This window comes from Anomaloglossus baeobatrachus, chromosome 5, assembly GCF_048569485.1.
Source record: "Anomaloglossus baeobatrachus isolate aAnoBae1 chromosome 5, aAnoBae1.hap1, whole genome shotgun sequence".
Classification (NCBI taxonomy): domain Eukaryota; kingdom Metazoa; phylum Chordata; class Amphibia; order Anura; family Aromobatidae; genus Anomaloglossus; species Anomaloglossus baeobatrachus.
Window position 1 is genome coordinate 260,083,911 of NC_134357.1, and position 19,060 is coordinate 260,102,970.

A 19,060-nucleotide genomic window follows, 5' to 3' on the forward strand; every position below is an offset into this window, starting at 1 on the left:
ACACACAGCCTCTCTATATAATATACCCCACACACACAGCCTGTCTATATAATATACCCCCCACACACAGCCTCTCTATATAATATACCCCCCACACACAGCCTCTCTATATAATATACCCCCCGCACACAGCCTCTCTATATAATAAACCAGCCCACACACACAGCCTCTCTATATAATAAACCAGCCCACACACAGCCTCTCTATATAATATACCCCACACACACAGCCTGTCTATATAATATACCCCCCACACACAGCCTCTCTATATAATATACCCCCCACACACAGCCTCTCTATATAATATACCCCCCGCACACAGCCTCTCTATATAATATACCAGCCCACACACACAGCCTCTCTATATAATATACCCCCCGCACACAGCCTCTCTATATAATATACCCCCCACACACAGCCTCTCTATATAATATACCCCCCACACACAGCCTCTCTATATAATATACCCCCCGCACACAGCCTCTCTATATAATATACCAGCCCACACACACAGCCTCTCTATATAATATACCCCCCGCACACAGCCTCTCTATATAATATACCCCCCACACACAGCCTCTCTATATAATATACCCCCCACACACAGCCTCTCTATATAATATACCAGCCCACACACACAGCCTCTCTATATAATATACCCCCCGCACACAGCCTCTCTATATAATATACCCCCCACACACAGCCTCTCTATATAATATACCCCCCACACACAGCCTCTCTATATAATATACCCCCCGCACACAGCCTCTCTATATAATATACCAGCCCACACACAGCCTCTCTATATAATATACCAGCCCACACACACAGCCTGTCTATATAATATACCCCCCACACACAGCCTCTCTATATAATATACCCCCCGCACACAGCCTCTCTATATAATATACCCCACACACATAGCCTCTCTATATAATATACCAGCCCACACACAGCCTGTCTATATAATATACCCCCCACACACAGCCTCTCTATATAATATACCCCCCGCACACAGCCTCTCTATATAATATACCCCACACACATAGCCTCTCTATATAATATACCAGCCCACACACAGCCTGTCTATATAATATACCCCTAACACACAGCCTCTCTATATATTATACCCCACACACACAGCCTCTCTATATAATATACCAGCCCACAAACAGCCTCTCTATATAATATACCAGCCCACACACAGCCTCTCTATATAATATACCCCACACACAGCCTGTCTATATAATATACCCCCCGCACACAGCCTCTCTATATAATATACCAGCCCACACACAGCCTCTCTATATAATATACCAGCCCACAAACAGCCTCTCTATATAATATACCCCCCGCACACAGCCTTTCTATATAATATACCAGCCCACACACAGTCTCTCTATATAATATACCCCCCACACACAGCCTCTCTATATAATATACCAGCCCACACACAGCCTCTCTATATAATATACCCCCCGCACACAGCCTCTCTATATAATATACCAGCCCACACACAGCCTCTCTATATAATATACCAGCCCACACACACAGTCTCTCTATATAATATACCCCCCACACACAGCCTCTCTATATAATATACCAGCCCACACACAGTCTCTCTATATAATATACCAGCCCACACATAGCCTCTCTATATAATATACCAGCCCACACACAGTCTCTCTATATAATATACCCCCCACACACAGCCTCTCTATATAATATACCAGCCCACACACAGTCTCTCTATATAATATACCAGCCCACACATAGCCTCTCTATATAATATACCAGCCCACACACAGCCTCTCTATATAATATACCCCACACACATAGCCTCTCTATATAATATACCAGCCCACACACAGCCTCTCTATATAATATACCCCCTACACACAGCCTCTCTATATAATATACCAGCCCGCACACAGCCTCTCTATACAATATACCCCCTACACACAGTCTCTCTATATAATATACCCCCACTTACTGCCCCTCTCCAAAATTTTGCGCCTTTCCCCACACACACACACTGCCATACACACACTGCCCCCCTCTGGATAAAGTACTCCCCCCACTGCCTCTTGCAAAGCTGTGTGCCTTTCACAAACATTCCCCCATTATGTGCCTTAATCCCCTCCTCACCCATCCACAATGATTACTCCTTTCATCTTCGGCTCCTCCATGGAGCGCGCTGCCCGATGTGTCTCTATGGTGACAGCAGCACGGTGATCACGTGAAAGTGCTGAAATCATCACGCAGCTGTGTGAAGCCCCACAGGTGTTGTGTCGGTGCATTACCTTCAGGGACTCCACGCAGCTGGATCTGGTCACAGGTAGGAGATCTTCTTCTTGTCGTGACGCCACTCTCAGTATTGCGGCCAGTAGGGACCGCCACTGCAGGTTGAGGGTCGCCTGGGGCTGATGGTATGTGCAGTTAGTTGGAATAGCCTCCTGAGAGTGAGGCAAGCCCCAGGGCCCGATGTAGGTGCGTAGTACCACAAGGCGCAGAATAACTCCACACAGGCAGAATGTCTTTCAGGGTTTTTACTCACTTCAGGTGGCAGGGTGAGTAACCCGGGCGTAGCTGGGATGAACCAGGCGGGAACCAGGTGTCCTTCAGGCTGACTTGTGAGGGTGACTACTAACTCGCCTTCCTTAGCCCTTGGTGGTTTGGGGTGACCCCGACTTTGAGTCCCTATGGGGGTCACCCAGGGAAGTTGCTGAAGCCTCACTCCCCTTCGTTTGCCGTGTGCTTGTTGCCTGGGCCAGATCACTCCAGCTTCTTGCCTCCTGTGAGCTATGGGCCCTAACTGTGGCTACGTGGCTGCGGCTTTTTGTGGTGTTGTGGCGTGGGCTTTGAGAGCCCCACACCGGCAGGTTTAGCAAAAGAAAGCTGAATCTATCTCCGCTTCGGGATCTGCCGCCCGTTTGGGCCTGGTGCTCTCTAGCAGTCTCCTTACTTCCCACTCCGTTGCTCTCTCTCTAGCTGAAGATGGATTTCGGGTAGCACTCCTAGTTGACCGTTCTCCCCCGTCAGTAGCCACTGCGCGGGCGCTGTTAGACAGCAACAGCCCCACAGGTCTGCTCCTCACTGAGCCCTATGGAGTTCTGCTCTAACTGACTCACTGCCCCTCCTCTCCTGTTCTTGCCTACGCCACCTAGCAACCAGACTCTCTTACCACACCCCTTGAGAGGAGATGGAGGCTTTTGGCCCCCTCCACTATTCCAGTGAAGGTCAAGTCTTTTCCCCCTCCTGGGATCCCCAGGGGTCCTCTCATGGGTACATGTGTGAGAGCTGATTACTATGCGCCTGTGTTCCACACCCCGGTCAGCCTTCTGGATTACCTGTATTGTACTGTCCCCAGCATGGGTGCAGTACTCAGTGGTGCCTGACTAGGTCAGGGGCGCCACATTCCCCCTTAGTTATCACCAGCACGTCCTCGGGCTGCAAGACAACATTTTAAAAATGCATAAAACATTAAAACATGTAAAACATTTTTAAAAGCACCAGGTACCATACATCACCACCCTCCACCCACAAGTCCGTTAACCCACCCAAAACCCTCTCACGTTGGCCGCGGCTTCAGCCACTTCTGGCAGGATGTAGAGGCGGCTTACATGGGCTGGTGGTTTCAGGGTATACCTGGCCTGGTGGATCCGCGCCTTCAGCCTCTTCTGGCAGGATGCAGAGGCGGCCTCCACAGTTGGTGCTGACCAGGTACCCTCTTTGTGGTGGAGAGCCAGGCCCCATAAACAGGCATGCTCTCTGGTCGCAGGTGAGCCAAGGCCCTATATACGGACGGGCTCCTCCTGGTTGCAGACGAGCCAAGCCCCTAAACAGGCTGACTCTGGTAGCGGTGGTGCCCTTTGGTGTAACTATTTACACTGCGAGAGTTTGTGGCTATAGCCAGTTCATAGCCTTAAGGTTTATTTCTCACAATAGTTTATGTGGGCACATTCTTGAACTTTAAAACGTTGCAAAACAAACTTTCCAAACTGGTCAAAACTTGCTGTACTTTACTTAAACTTAGGCAGATTCCTCTTCACCAGGGCTTGGGCCTGTAGGGCTGCGGCACCTGTTGCTTTCTTGACCTTTTTCCTCATCTGTAGTTGTCTCATCATTAGGTCTTTGGTCTTTTCTTTCTTTATTACTGTCTTTCCTTTCTTCTTTGGGACATGGCACTACATCTAGGGCATACCAGCCTCTTTCGCCTTGATGCAGGGTAAACTGTACGGAGTCTCCTGTACGCAGGTTCCTTCCAGGATGTCCTCTGGGCAGATTAGCTCTCACATCCCTTCTGTTGACGAAGATACCTTCCTTTATGCCAGGTGCTACGATGAACCCATATCCACTTCTCAAATTGAAATCCTCCACTACTCCTCTGCAAAGGGGTCCTCTGACCTGGGCTTTGGCTCTTCTCAGGAACCTTTTCTCCTGTAGGTCTCTGGCTGTGACTTCTCTCTGCTCTGGAGACTGTGGTGCAGGGGACAGCGTTGTTCTGTTGCGACGCCTGGTCTTGCGGGCTGGGTTCTGCTGGGCTGTTACCTCAATGCCTGCAGGGCCCCAGGTGAGGTTTCTGGGCTGGTCTTCATCAGCAGACGGTGTCAAGTCCTCCTCATCCCAACGGGAATAGGGTAACATCTCCGGCTCTGAGTATTGCTCCACTGCCGGTGGCTCCGGAGTCAGCTCCTCAGCTTCCTGGCCTCCTCTCCCCCTTAGTTCTTCTTGGCACTCCTTTGGTGGCAGTGCTGGGGATGGGCTTTCTTCAGCAGGCCCAGGCGGGGGACTCTTTGGCGTGGTTGCTGCAGGGGTTGCCGGAACCCTCTTGGGGGTGTGCGGAGGGAGCAGATACCGATCCACCATCTCTTGTGGGAACTGGGCCTCTAGATCAGCCTTCAGCTTCCAGTATTCGGGGTCCTCCCCCAGCGTGGGCTTTCCAGCAGGGACCTCTTTGGACTGGGGAGCGGTGTCTGCTCTGGCCTTGCAGGCCGGGGAAAATGGTGATGCAATCTCTTTGCGGGCCGCGCCCTGTATGGCGGCGGCCTGGTCTTAGCGGGCCGCGCCCGGCATGGCGGCGGCCTGGTCTTGGCGGGCCGCGCCCGGCATGGCGGCGGCCTGGTCTTGGCGGGCCGCGCCCTGTTTGGCGGCGGCCTGGTCTTGGCGGGCCGCGCCCTGTTTGGCGGCGGCCTGGTCTTGGCGGGCCGCGCCCGGCATGGCGGCGGCCTGGATCGGCGTCGCAGCTGCGATGGGATCTGTGCAGGCTGGGCTGGGCGTCGCTGCAGGGACCGGGTCTTGGTGGGCCGAGCAGGGCATCGCTGCGGCGGCCGGGGCTTGGCGGGCCGAGCAGGGCATCGCTGCGGCGGCCGGGGCTTGGCGGGCCGAGCAGGGCATCGCTGCGGCGGCCGGGTCTTGGCGGGCCGAGCAGGGCATCGCTGCGGCGGCCGGGGCTTGGCGGGCCGCACCTGGCGTGGCTGCGGCCTGGCTCAGCGTCGCCGCGCCGGGCGCCTCTTCAGGGACCGCGGGCGTGGCAGCAGGGGTCGGGGCATCCGGGCCGGCAGGGGTAATACTGGACTCACCCATCGGTGGCAGCATCGGGGTCTGAGTCGTCGCCGTCCGGTCTGGTACTCGTCGTGCGGTTCCCCTCTCATAGGCCTGAACCGCGGCAGCCATCTCCAGAAGTTCCATACGTTCTTCTCGGATCTGCTCCACGACCCGGGTCTCCAGTCGGTCGCAGAACTGGGCCAGCTCCCGATACCACCAGGCAGCGGAGCCCGGTTCTGGATTTCTGCGGTCAGACGCCATTTCTTCTGCGCCCTCTTCTGCACGACTCTCCAGCTGTGGACTCGCCGTTGCCTCTAATAGCAAGCTGTTCAGTTTCTGCTCTGCCTCTTTCAGCAGCTCCTCTCCCAGCAGCAGGCTTCTGGCTCCCTTTCTGTCCCGACGTCTCTGGACGCTTCCACTCTCATAGCTGGCAAGGTCAGAACTCTGCAGGGGATCTCTGGGTAGCCACACCTCTTCGTGGGCGGTAACTTCTTCCAGCGCGGGCTGCTGTTGTTTTTCAGCGCGCTTTTCATGGTGGCAATATGGCGGCGCTTCCAATTTTTCAAGCGGACCGCCCAGGCACATGGTCACCTGTCTGAACAGGTCTAGTCCTTATCCTGTTCGTGACGCCAGATGTGAAGCCCCACAGGTGTTGTGTCGGTGCATTACCTTCAGGGACTCCACGCAGCTGGATCTGGTCACAGGTAGGAGATCTTCTTCTTGTCGTGACGCCACTCTCAGTATTGCGGCCAGTAGGGACCGCCACTGCAGGTTGAGGGTCGCCTGGGGCTGATGGTATGTGCAGTTAGTTGGAATAGCCTCCTGAGAGTGAGGCAAGCCCCAGGGCCCGATGTAGGTGCGTAGTACCACAAGGCGCAGAATAACTCCACACAGGCAGAATGTCTTTCAGGGTTTTTACTCACTTCAGGTGGCAGGGTGAGTAACCCGGGCGTAGCTGGGATGAACCAGGCGGGAACCAGGTGTCCTTCAGGCTGACTTGTGAGGGTGACTACTAACTCGCCTTCCTTAGCCCTTGGTGGTTTGGGGTGACCCCGACTTTGAGTCCCTATGGGGGTCACCCAGGGAAGTTGCTGAAGCCTCACTCCCCTTCGTTTGCCGTGTGCTTGTTGCCTGGGCCAGATCACTCCAGCTTCTTGCCTCCTGTGAGCTATGGGCCCTAACTGTGGCTACGTGGCTGCGGCTTTTTGTGGTGTTGTGGCGTGGGCTTTGAGAGCCCCACACCGGCAGGTTTAGCAAAAGAAAGCTGAATCTATCTCCGCTTCGGGATCTGCCGCCCGTTTGGGCCTGGTGCTCTCTAGCAGTCTCCTTACTTCCCACTCCGTTGCTCTCTCTCTAGCTGAAGATGGATTTCGGGTAGCACTCCTAGTTGACCGTTCTCCCCCGTCAGTAGCCACTGCGCGGGCGCTGTTAGACAGCAACAGCCCCACAGGTCTGCTCCTCACTGAGCCCTATGGAGTTCTGCTCTAACTGACTCACTGCCCCTCCTCTCCTGTTCTTGCCTACGCCACCTAGCAACCAGACTCTCTTACCACACCCCTTGAGAGGAGATGGAGGCTTTTGGCCCCCTCCACTATTCCAGTGAAGGTCAAGGCTTTTCCCCCTCCTGGGATCCCCAGGGGTCCTCTCATGGGTACATGTGTGAGAGCTGATTACTATGCGCCTGTGTTCCACACCCCGGTCAGCCTTCTGGATTACCTGTATTGTACTGTCCCCAGCATGGGTGCAGTACTCAGTGGTGCCTGACTAGGTCAGGGGCGCCACAGCTGCACGTCCGAGTCCAAGTCCCAGCGCTATCACTGATCAAATGTATTTATGTTTAAATAATTTTAAACAGCAGGCAGTGCGGGAGAGGCGGGGGGCGCCCCCCCCACCCCTCCACCGGCCAGCCCACCGGGAGAAGTCCCGCCCCTCCCGCCTGTCAGTCCGGGCCTGCACAACACCCAGCAGAAGTGTGGGCTCTTCTAAGCTATATGTGGCGCCCTGGACAAGCCAGGGGCCACAGAGCACAACACCCACACACCCCACACTCCCAGCAGGCACACCAAAGCCAGAACACAAAACCCTTGTTGCCTTCCTCGAGGGGCTGATGTCCACACCAGGGGGTGGGCCAGGCGGTTGGTCCCGCCCACCGAGGAGTTCACAGTCCTGGAGGAGGGAAAACAGTCAGTCTAGTTGGAGAGGTGAAAGTGAGAGCAAGTGAAGTAGCAGTCGAGCAGTCTGAAGTGAGTACGGGTGTGTGGCCCGGACGGAGCAGCAAGGTTGGCAGACGGTGGTGACCGTCTGCAGGAGTGGCCGATTGGAGTCTACCGTAAGGACCGTGGACGGGCGGTGGTCCGGCGGTACCGGACCGGTACACAAAGAGGAGCCAGCACCATCTGGCAGGGGCTTTTCGGACCCCGGCAAGGCTAGGAGTCGCCGTGAATTTGCCAAATCTGTTAGTGAAGGGGACCTCCTGGGTTTCCAAACAGTCAAGTCCTGACAGAAGGCAACCGTCCAACCGAGTGAGAGAGACACCGCCACCGCCAAGGCAACCGTTTCTCAGGGCCAGCGCCTGCAGGCAAAAGGGGCTCCTCCGGCCCATATCCAAGCCGGGGAGCGGGTTACCGGTGGGAACCCATTGGAACCGTACAGACATCTTAGGTGCAGGGAAAGGCAGTCACCACCAACCTGCCGGGAGCAACAACACCGCGGCCGTCTGTGGGACCCGTCCATCCAGCCGTGTGTTTTATCGAGACTGTGTCTTCATCATTGGGCTGAGTGAGTACCACCGTGCCGTGCGGCACAGCGCTGCCCCTGCGACCCTGCACCTCGCCAGGCCCCATAGCCCGCCTGCCATCCGTCCCTACCCCATCACCGGGCCCCGGGACAACCAACCCCCTATCCACGGAGGGGAGAACTAACAACCAAGCTGCTCCCAGTCACCGCTCCCGGGATCCCCGTCTAGAGCAGCGGTGGTGTCACCAAAATCACCACAACCGTGGGTGGCGTCACGGACAATATCCATAATCAAAACCCCCACAACCAATCACCCCCTTTTCACACACGGGCGAGGAGCACCGCTCGAGTCCCCGGGATCCAGCCCACCGCTCGAGCCACCACCGAGCAGCAGCAGCGGCCGCGACCCGACCTGTCTCCTCCTCCGCCCATGAAAACTTGGCGTCACGAACAGGATCCTACCGCTCTGCCGTCTAGTATGGGTGCGCCTTGTTACCGCCGGAGGTGTCCGGCCGGAAAATTTGAAAAGCCGCCATCTTGGGCGCGAAATGTTCCCGCTCGAGCGTCTCCTCTAGTAGTGGAGGCGCGAAGGCCTAAACCCCGCCCCGAGAGAGGAGGAGCCGGAAAGAGACTAAGGGGGACGGAAACAAAATGTCTGCGCCCGACGAAGCCGCCGGAGGAGCGGCGGACGCAGCCGCGGGAGCACCCGCAGGTGGGAATGGGCCTGCCCAGGTCCCGGCCGCGTTGGCGGGGGGTGCCGCGGCCCCAGCCCTCGCTCAGGTGATGCCGTTCTCTTTGCCCTATGTGCCCGGAGCTGCCTGGCTACCACAGTACGATGGGAAACCTTATGCCTTGCAGGTTTTCCGGAAAAAACTTAGTCCGCTGCTAGAACTGTACCCCCTGACTGATAAGCAACGTGCAGCGCTAGTGCTGGGGCAGCTAACCGGCGCGGCTGAGCTAGAGACGGAGACCTGGGCCGAGGGGGACCGGTCCTCTGTAGCCACCATATTTGAAAAGCTGCAGACTGCATTTGAGACCCGTACTGAGGCAGAGTTGCGGATGCAGTTCTATCAGTGCCGACAACGGCCCGCAGATAGCATTCGGGACTATGCTCTGCGCCTGCAGACCGCACTCCGCACACTGAAGCGGGTGGACACTATCAGCAGCGTGGACAGTAACAAGATGTTAAGTGAGCAGTTTGTGCAGGGGATGAGGTCCTTAGAGGACCGCAAGCAGCTTCAGCTGTGGGCCCTAGAACACCCTGACGTGGACTTTGCCGTATTAAAGGAACGGGCCATCAAAGCTCTGCAACTCTCAGCATCGGAAGATCCTGAGCCAACTCCGTGGCCAGTTGAGACTGCTCCCGTTGTGGTGGCTCCTACCCCACCGGCACCGCCAGTGCCTGCAGCCCCAAGCGGTACAATGGAAGAGCTCGCTGCTCGAGTTCGCCGCATGGATGGGGACCTTGCTAAGATTCTTGCCGCACTCCAGCCTCCAACCAGATCCCAGGCACCGGTGAAGATGCAGCTCGCCGACAGCCCAGAGGACGTCCCCTGGATGCAGCGGAGAAGGGCCAATGACTCCCGGAATGGGCCCCCAATCTGTTACAGGTGCAGCAAACATGGCCACTATTCCCGACGGTGTCCGTTAAACGAGCAACCCCTGGGGCCACGGGCCAATCCTCAGGAGTAGAACCCCATGGCCCCCCAGATTGGCGAGACCGGTACATCGGGGCCCAGCCCATAATCCCCGTGGCTGTGGACGGCATACCGGTGATGGCTCTCCTGGACACTGGATCACAGGTAACAACCATACCATACACATTGTATCAACGGTATTGGGGGACCGACGAGCTGGCTCCCCCAGATGCTAGTATAACACTGATTGCTGCTGATGGACTCCCATTGACCCAAGTGGGATACAAACAAGTGGCCATGACTGTGGGGCGAGCTAAACTGCAGCACCAGGGTATGATTGTGATAATGAATGAACCCAGTGATCATAACCCGAAGATAGTGCTAGGAACCAATGTGATGGAGCACTGTATGAGTGATGTGTTGACCCTACTGCAGCAGCTGGCCGCCACGGCGGCGGGGAGCCGACAGAGAGCTGTGCAGCGTGAGATCCGAGCCTTGATGTACCGCCAGCATGTGAACTCGACAGGAGGAGAGATTGGTGGGGTGAGAGTGATGAATGTTGCCTCGTTGACTGTTTCCCCCAGGAGCGAGATGATGATTTGGTGTAGGGCAGCAGTAGGGCCCCAGGGGCGTGACTATCTCGCCATGATAGAGCCCATGCCCTCCGAGCACTGGCCCACAGTAATGGCCGCCCGAGGAGTGGTAGATGTAAAAAAGGGGAGAGTGCCTGTGAGGGTGCTGAACTGTGGGGAGGAAGAAGTCAGGCTTCCCCGGTATGCTACACTTGCCAAGTTGCTCACACTGGACCCCCACACCATCCACGAGGCAGTCCCCCCCAACCTCACCACCGACTGCCAGCAGTCACCCGCCCCAAGGGGAGTTAGATGAGTGGCACCGACAGTTACATGTAGGCACTGACGATACTCCTACACATCACAAAGAAGGGGTATACCGGGTGGTACGGGAGTATGAGCAAGTTTTTAGCAAACACCCCCTAGACTTTGGGCAGATTAAAGGGGTCCAACACCATATCCCCACCGGTGAACACCCCCTTATCAAAGAGAGGTACAGGCCTATTCCCCCTGCACACTACCAATGTGCCAAGGACATGTTGAGGAACATGAGGGAGGCAGGGGTTATCAGGGACAGCTGTAGTCCCTGGGCCGCCCCGTTGGTGCTGGTTAAGAAGAAGGACGGCACCATGCGGATGTGTGTGGATTACCAGAAGATTAACCAGATAACGCATAAAGATGCTTACCCACTGCCCCATATTGAAGAGTCCTTGGCCGCACTGAGAACCGCGAACTACTTCTCTACCCTCGACCTCACCAGCGGGTACTGGCAAGTGGCTGTGGCACCCGCGGACCGGGAGAAAACTGCCTTCACCACCCCAATGGGGCTCTGTGAATTCAATAGTATGCCGTTTGGGCTGTGCAACGCCCCTGGAACCTTCCAACGGCTGATGGAATGCTGTCTGGGGCATCTAAATTTCGAGACCGTCCTGTTATACCTGGATGATGTGATTGTGTACTCCCAAACATATGAAGCCCACCTGGAGCACCTGGCCGAATACGGGATGAAGTTGAAGCCCTCCAAGTGTCATCTGCTGAAACCCAGAGTGCAGTACCTGGGGCATGTGGTGGGTGCAGAAGGTGTCACCCCCGACCCCGAGAAGATCACTGCCATCCAAGACTGGCCGAGACCAACCACAGTGAGGGAAGTAAGGCAGTTTCTGGGTCTGGTGGGGTACTACCGTCGCTTCATCAAGGGGTACACGAAGATGGCTGCCCCCATGCAAGACCTCCTCGTGGGACAGACCAAAGGTGGTAGACCCCCCGGAGCTCCACTGATGTGGGAAGAGAGGCATGAGGAATCCTTCTGCCAGCTGAAAGCGGCCTTGACCGGAGAGGAGATCCTAGCGTATCCTGATTACAGCTACCCGTTCATCCTCTACACCGATGCCAGCAATGTGGGCTTGAGAACTACAGCTCTTTCAAGCTTGAGCTCCTGGCGCTGGTGTGGGCTATCACCGAGCGGTTCCGCCATTACCTGGCTGCAGCAAAATTCACCGCTTTCACGGATAACAATCCGCTGACCCAACTGGACACGGCCAAGTTGGGCGCGTTAGAACAGCGGTGGGTGGCCAGGCTAGCCAACTACGATTTCACCATCAAATACAGGGCCAGTCATGCCAACGTTAATGCTGATGCACTCTCTCGGATGCCCCACTTGTCGGAAGAAGGGTGCGAGGATGATGACCTCGAAGAGATCGAGTTGCCTGCGTTTCACCAGCCACCAACTGACAAGGTGCATGTCCACCAACAACGGGTGAACCTGGACCCGCTGCCCAGTCAGGAGTGGCAGGAAGCTCAAAACCAGGCGCCCGCTGTTCGCCTAGTCAAGATCCTGGTGGAGCAAGGCGCTGCTGGAATAGACCCTGCTGCCCCAGCTGAAACCCAACGCCTGTGGCGAGAACGGACCCGGCTGTATCTACACCAGGGGAAGTTGTACCGTGAGCTGATCAACCCAAAGACTCATGAGAAAATCCGCCAGTTGGTGATTCCCCAAGCTAATGTGCCCACCGTTCTACAAGCGTACCATGATGGTGCCGGACACTTCGGATGGAAGAAGCTGGAAATGCTGTTGAGAGAGCGGTTCTATTGGAGCGGGATGCGGGAGTCTGTAGAGGCCTGGTGCCGAGAGTGCGGCCCTTGCCCACTGAGAAGGAAGGACGAGGCCAGCCAGAAGGCGCCCCTACACCCGATCGTTACATATCAACCGCTGGAGCTGGTCGCCCTGGACCATGTAAAGCTCACCCAAAGCCGAAGTGGGTACACCTACGCTCTAACTATAGTAGACCACTATTCAAGGTTCATGGTGGTTGTCCCAGTTAAAGACCTAACTGGCCGTACCGCCGCTAGAGCGTTCCAGGCTTATTTCTGTCGACCACATGGATACCCTGAGAAGGTGCTTACTGACCAAGGCCCGGCCTTTGAAGCGGAGGTGTTCCATGAGTTTTGTCAGTTGTACGGCTGCAAGAAGATCCGGACCACGCCTTACCATGCCAAAACAACGGCATGTGTGAGAAGATGAACCACTTGGTCCTGGGCCTCCTCAAGGCATTGCCGCTAGAAGAGCAGAACCTGTGGCCGGAGAAGCTACCTGACTTGGTCGATATGTACAACAATATCCCTTCCAGCTCAACGAAGTGCACCCCAGCATACCTGATGAGGGCTCGCCCCGGCCGGCTACCGGTGGATCTGGACATGGGATTGGAAGCCCCAGAAGCACTCCCTTCGACAGCTGAATGGGAAACTCGGCGGAGGGTCCAGTATCGACAGATTCAGGAATACAGTTAGGTCCAGAAATATTTGGACAGTGACACAATTTTCGCGAGTTGGGCTCTGCATGCCACCACATTGGATTTGAAATGAAACCTCTACAACAGAATTCAAGTGCAGATTGTAACGTTTAATTTGAAGGTTTGAACAAAAATATCTGATAGAAATTGTGGGAATTGTACACATTTCTTTACAAACACTCCACATTTTAGGAGGTCAAAAGTAATTGGACAAATAAACCAAACCCAAACAAAATATTTTTATTTTCAATATTTTGTTGCGAATCCTTTGCAGGCAATCACTGCCTTAAGTCTGGAACCCATGGACATCACCAAACGCTGGGTTTCCTCCTTCTTAATGCTTTGCCAGGCCTTTACAGCCGTAGCCTTCAGGTCTTGCTTGTTTGTGGGTCTTTCCGTCTTAAGTCTGGATTTGAGCAAGTGAAATGCATGCTCAATTGGGTTAAGATCTGGTGATTGACTTGGCCATTGCAGAATGTTCCACTTTTTTGCACTCATGAACTCCTGGGTAGCTTTGGCTGTATGCTTGGGGTCATTGTCCATCTGTACTATGAAGCGCCGTCCGATCAACTTTGCGGCATTTGGCTGAATCTGGGCTGAAAGTATATCTGGATTTTTAAATTGGGCACGAGAATGCCGCATGGTCTAAATATGAGGAGAGATCTTGTTATGCAGTATACTTGAAATTCCTATATTATTTGTTCGTTATAGGACATACCTTTTTCAGTACCAGTAATTATATTATATTATACTCTAGTGATCACCAGACATTTGATGGTTCAAGGTCATTCCCTTAGCATTTGAATTTAAATTTTCACTATATAGCAATATGGGCAGTAACGTTTTTTTCCATTTTTTGTCCCTGTCAGAAAAAATCTTTCTTGTCTTCAAGAGCCCCTTTTCTATAAACTATACCGGGCATATATATATTTCTTATCATGTGATTTCTCTGGTTACTTCTGTTTTTAATCAGTTTATGTATATATATTGGTGTTTTTTCTTTTTATTTATTTTTTGTTGTGCTGAATTTTCGATGCAGTGTCTCAGTTTCTATTCTTTCCTTTTTTTTTTTTTCTCTGTGCTCTCCTCATTAAATGGGGTGGGTGGTAACACATCCAATCAACTCAACCTGTTCTTGTTGTGCACAGACTTTAAATACTGTCTTAGAGATTTTCTCTGCGCATTCCATGATTAAGACCTATTCAGGTTGAAACGCGTAGAAAACAGCTCCTCTGTCTTGCCTTTCTATTTTTGTCTTGCTTGGATGGAATATTTTTATTATCAATAAAGAAACTGCTTTTAAAGAAAATTCTACTTTCTCCTGGAGTTGCTGGAATTTCTCCTTTTCGTCATGAAAGTATATCCCGGTACACTTCAGAATTCATCCGGCTACTCTTGTCTGCTGTTATGTCATCAATAAACACAAGTGACCCAGTACCATTGAAAGCCATGCATGCCCATGTCATCACGTTGCCTCCACGATGTTTTATAGAGGATGTGGTGTGCCTTGGATCATGTGCCGTTCCCTTTCTTCTCCAAACTTTTTTCTTCCCATCATTCTGGTACAGGTTGATCTTTGTCTCATCTGTCCATAGAATACTTTTCCAGAACTGAGCTGGCTTCATGAAGTGTTTTTCAGCAAATTTAACTCTGGCCTGTCTATTTTTGGAATTGATGAATGGTTTGCATCTAGATGTGAACCCTTTGTATTTACTTTCATGGAGTCTTCTCTTTACTGTTGACTTAGAGACAGATACACCTACCTCACTGAGAGTGTTCTGGACTTCAGTTGATGTTGTGAACGGGTTCTTCTTCACCAAAGAAAGTATGCGGCAATCATCCACCACTGTTGTCATCCGTGGACGCCCAGGCCTTTTTGAGTTCCAAAGCTCAGCAGTCAATTCCTTTTTTCTCAGAATGTACCCGACTGTTGATTTTGCTACTCCAAGCATGTCTGCTATCTCTCTGATGGATTTTTTCTTTTTTTTCAGCCTCAGGATGTTCTGCTTCACCTCAATTGAGAGTTCCTTAGACCGCATGTTGTCTGGTCACAGCAACAGCTTCCAAATGCAAAACCACACACCTGTAATCAACCCCAGACCTTTTAACTACTTCATTGATTACAGGTTAACGAGGGAGACGCCTTCAGAGTTAATTGCAGCCCTTAGAGTCCCTTGTCCAATTACTTTTGGTCCCTTTAAAATGAGGAGGCTATGCATTACAGAGCTATGATTCCTAAACCCTTTCTCTGATTTGGATGTGAAAACTCTCATATTGCAGCTGGGAGTGTGCACTTTCAGCCCATATTATATATATAATTGAATTTCTGAACATGTTTTTGTAAACAGCTAAAATAACAAAACTTATGTCACTGTCCAAATATTTCTGGACCTAACTGTATGTTTAGAAGAACTTGAGTCGGAGTCGGGAACAACAGGAGCAGCGCTTTTACCAGAAGGCGTCTGCTGGCCCTTTCCAGCCTGGAGATGTGGTGCTGAAGTGAAAGAGGAGGACCCACAAGCTGGATGATCAATGGGAGAAAACCCCATATGTCATACAGCCCACAGGATGGGAAAGCCTACCAGATCAGTCGTGACCAAGGGGGCACCTTGGCCACGGTTTCCCGGGACCATCTAAAGAAGTGCCCACCAGCATTGAGAGCAGCGGCTGAAGGTCCGGTTCCTCCACCAGCGGAGAAGGCAAAAGAGGTAATCCACACAGTGATGGGTGACTTCCCAGCGGACTGGCCTACACAGAACGGCGCGGTGATTCTTCCAGTGATACTGTTCCCACAACCCGTGGATGAAGAAGTGATGGAGGCGGTCAACCGTGAGCCAGTGCCAGTGCCCAGGGATGAACCTGTGCCCAACTCCCCTATGCCTCCGCCTGCCCCACACGATAGCAGGGAAGAGGAACTGATTGTTCCCTCTGCCCCACTGCCTGTCCCCACTGACACCGTACCCCGGAGGTCCACTCGGCCCAACCTAGGTAGACCACCACTTAGGTACAGGGAAACTGTTCTTTAAAGGGGAAAAATTGTGTGTGTGTTGAAAGTACTGTTTAAAAGAATGATAAGTAAATGATACCGTGAAAAAGTTACCTGATTGTCAACCTTGATTTGGAACCGGTCGTAGCCGGCAGCTGGTCCCCGTTGGGATCCCCTTCACCACCTTACATAAGAAACTACTTATGAACAGGCCCGAGAACTTGCAGGGCAACCACAAACTTAGTGGCATGTAAATAAAAATGTTGTTACAGCTTCCACCGTTACCGCCTCCGGAGAGGCAGATTGGAGGAAGGGCCCGCAGTGGAGTAGGCTGGGGCCCAGCCACCACCCGAACCGGTGGCAATCCTCTGGGGGTTTCAGGGGCTCCCAATGGACGTGGGTCCCCTGAAAAGGACAGAACCCGCTCGGGCAACTTGTGCAGGACTGGGGTCAAGGGGTGCTGCCTGTTTGCTTAGGGGCAGCATCAGGGCCAGGTTGCTTGGGTGGGAGAGAGCGGAAGCCGTAACCGTTTGCAACCGTTAGCAATGTTTAAGTAAGAGTACCTCCCGATGTGGGAAGATGTTATTATAAATGTAATGTGTTACCATTTTACCTTTTCTATTTTTCAGTTGGTGAAAATAAAACCGGTGATGGACGGGCAGCCCGCGGACGGTCTGCATTTAACTAAGGGGGAATGTGGCTCCCTGGACAAGCCAGGGGCCACAGAGCACAACACCCACACACCCCACACTCCCAGCAGGCACACCAAAGCCAGAACACAAAACCCTTGTTGCCTTCCTCCAGGGGCTGATGTCCACACCAGGGGTTGGGCCAGGCGGTTGGTCCCGCCCACCAAGGAGTTCACAGTCCTGGAGGAGGGAAAATAGTCAGTCTAGTTGGAGAGGTGAAAGTGAGAGCAAGTGAAGTAGCAGTCGAGCAGTCTGAAGTGAGTCCGGGTGTGTGGCCCGGACGGAGCAGCAAGGTTGGCAGACGGTGGTGACCGTCTGCAGGAGTGGCCGATTGGAGTCTACCGTAAGGACCGTGGACGGGCGGTGGCCCGGCGGTACCGGACCGGTACACAAAGAGGAGCCAGCACCATCTGGCAGGGGCTTTTCGGACCCCGGCAAGGCTAGGAGTCACCGTGAATTTGCCAAATCCGTTAGTGAAGGGGACCTCCTGGGTTTCCAAACAGTCAAGTCCCGACAGAAGGCAACCGTCCAACCGAGTGAGAGAGACACCGCCACCGCCAAGGCAACCGTTTCTCAGGGCCAGCGCCTGCAGGCAAAAGGGGCTCCTCCGGCCCATTTCCAAGCCGGGGAGCGGGTTACCGATGGGAACCCATTGGAACCGTACAGACATCTTAGGTGCAGGGAAAGGCAGTCACCACCAACCTGCCGGGAGCAACAACACCGCGGCCGTCTGTGGGACCCGTTCATCCAGCCGTGTGTTTTACCGAGACTGTGTCTTCATCATTGGGCTGAGTGAGTACCACTGTGCCGTGCGGCACAGCGCTGCCCCTGCGACCCTGCACCTCGTCAGGCCCCGTAGCCCGCCTGCCATCCATCCCTACCCCATCACCGGGCCCCGGGACAACCAACCCCCTACCCACGGAGGGGAGAACTAACAACCAAGCTGCTCCCAGTCACCGCTCCCGGGATCCCCGTCTAGAGCAGCGGTGGTGTCACCAAAATCACCACAACCATGGGTGGCGTCACGGACAATATCCATAATTAAAACCCCCACAACCAATCACCCCCTTTTCACTCACGGGCGAGGAGCGCAGCTCGAGTCCCCGGGATACGGCACACTGCTCGAGCCACCACCGAGCAGCAGCACCGCTGCTGCTGCGGCCGGACCCGAGCAGTGGGAGAGCGCAGCGTCCCCTCCTCCGCCCGCGACACTATAGGAAAGGACAGTGTGTGAAAAGTACAAATTCACAAAACAAACATCTTATCTGGGTCATAGGTTTGATCTAAGCTTTTTGCAATGGTATACAAATAGGTAGATGTTTCTAAGCTATAGTAAAACTGGTCAAGATTGAAAAATTTGGCCTCGTCAGGAAGGTGAACACTGGCTGGGTGGTGAAGGGGTGAACAATAGGGATGAGCAAATATATTTGCCACTATTCGGTATCCCAAGAATAATGGGGTATTCGAGGTATTCGCTATCCGATGGCTAATATGGTATTCACTCCAATACTTTCATTTTCATTTCTAGACTTACTTGCGCCTTTTTACAGCCAATGAACACATCTGATGTTGCTTGCCCTCACAGTAACGCCGCAGCCATCTTTGTTGTGGTGTTACTATGATTGGCTTGGCCGCACAGCGTCATAGGGGCTATGTAAGCCATCGGCCATTATGGTCAGTCGGTCTCTCCCTCTCTCTTTCTTACTCACCGATCACGGGCGCGGCGCTGCCTGGCTGTCACACTGTGGCGGCTTCTCCTGCTTTTGAAAATGCCGGCGGCACATTATTCCATCTCGTATTTCCTGCTTCCCCCGCCCACCGGCGCCTATGATTGGTTGTAGTCAGACACGCCCCCATGCTGAGTGACAGCTGTCTTACTGCAACCAATCACAGCCGCCAGTGGGCGGGTCTATATCGTGTAGTAAAATAAATAAATAAATGATGTAAAACGACGACGTGCGGTCCTCTTCCAAATGATACCCAGCCGAGGTAAGCACACAGCAGTGGGCTGGTATTTTCAGGCTGGGGAGGGCGAGGGCCATGGTTACAGCCCCCCCTCTCGCATCTGAGAATATCAGCCCGCTGCTGCCCCGAGAATGTCACA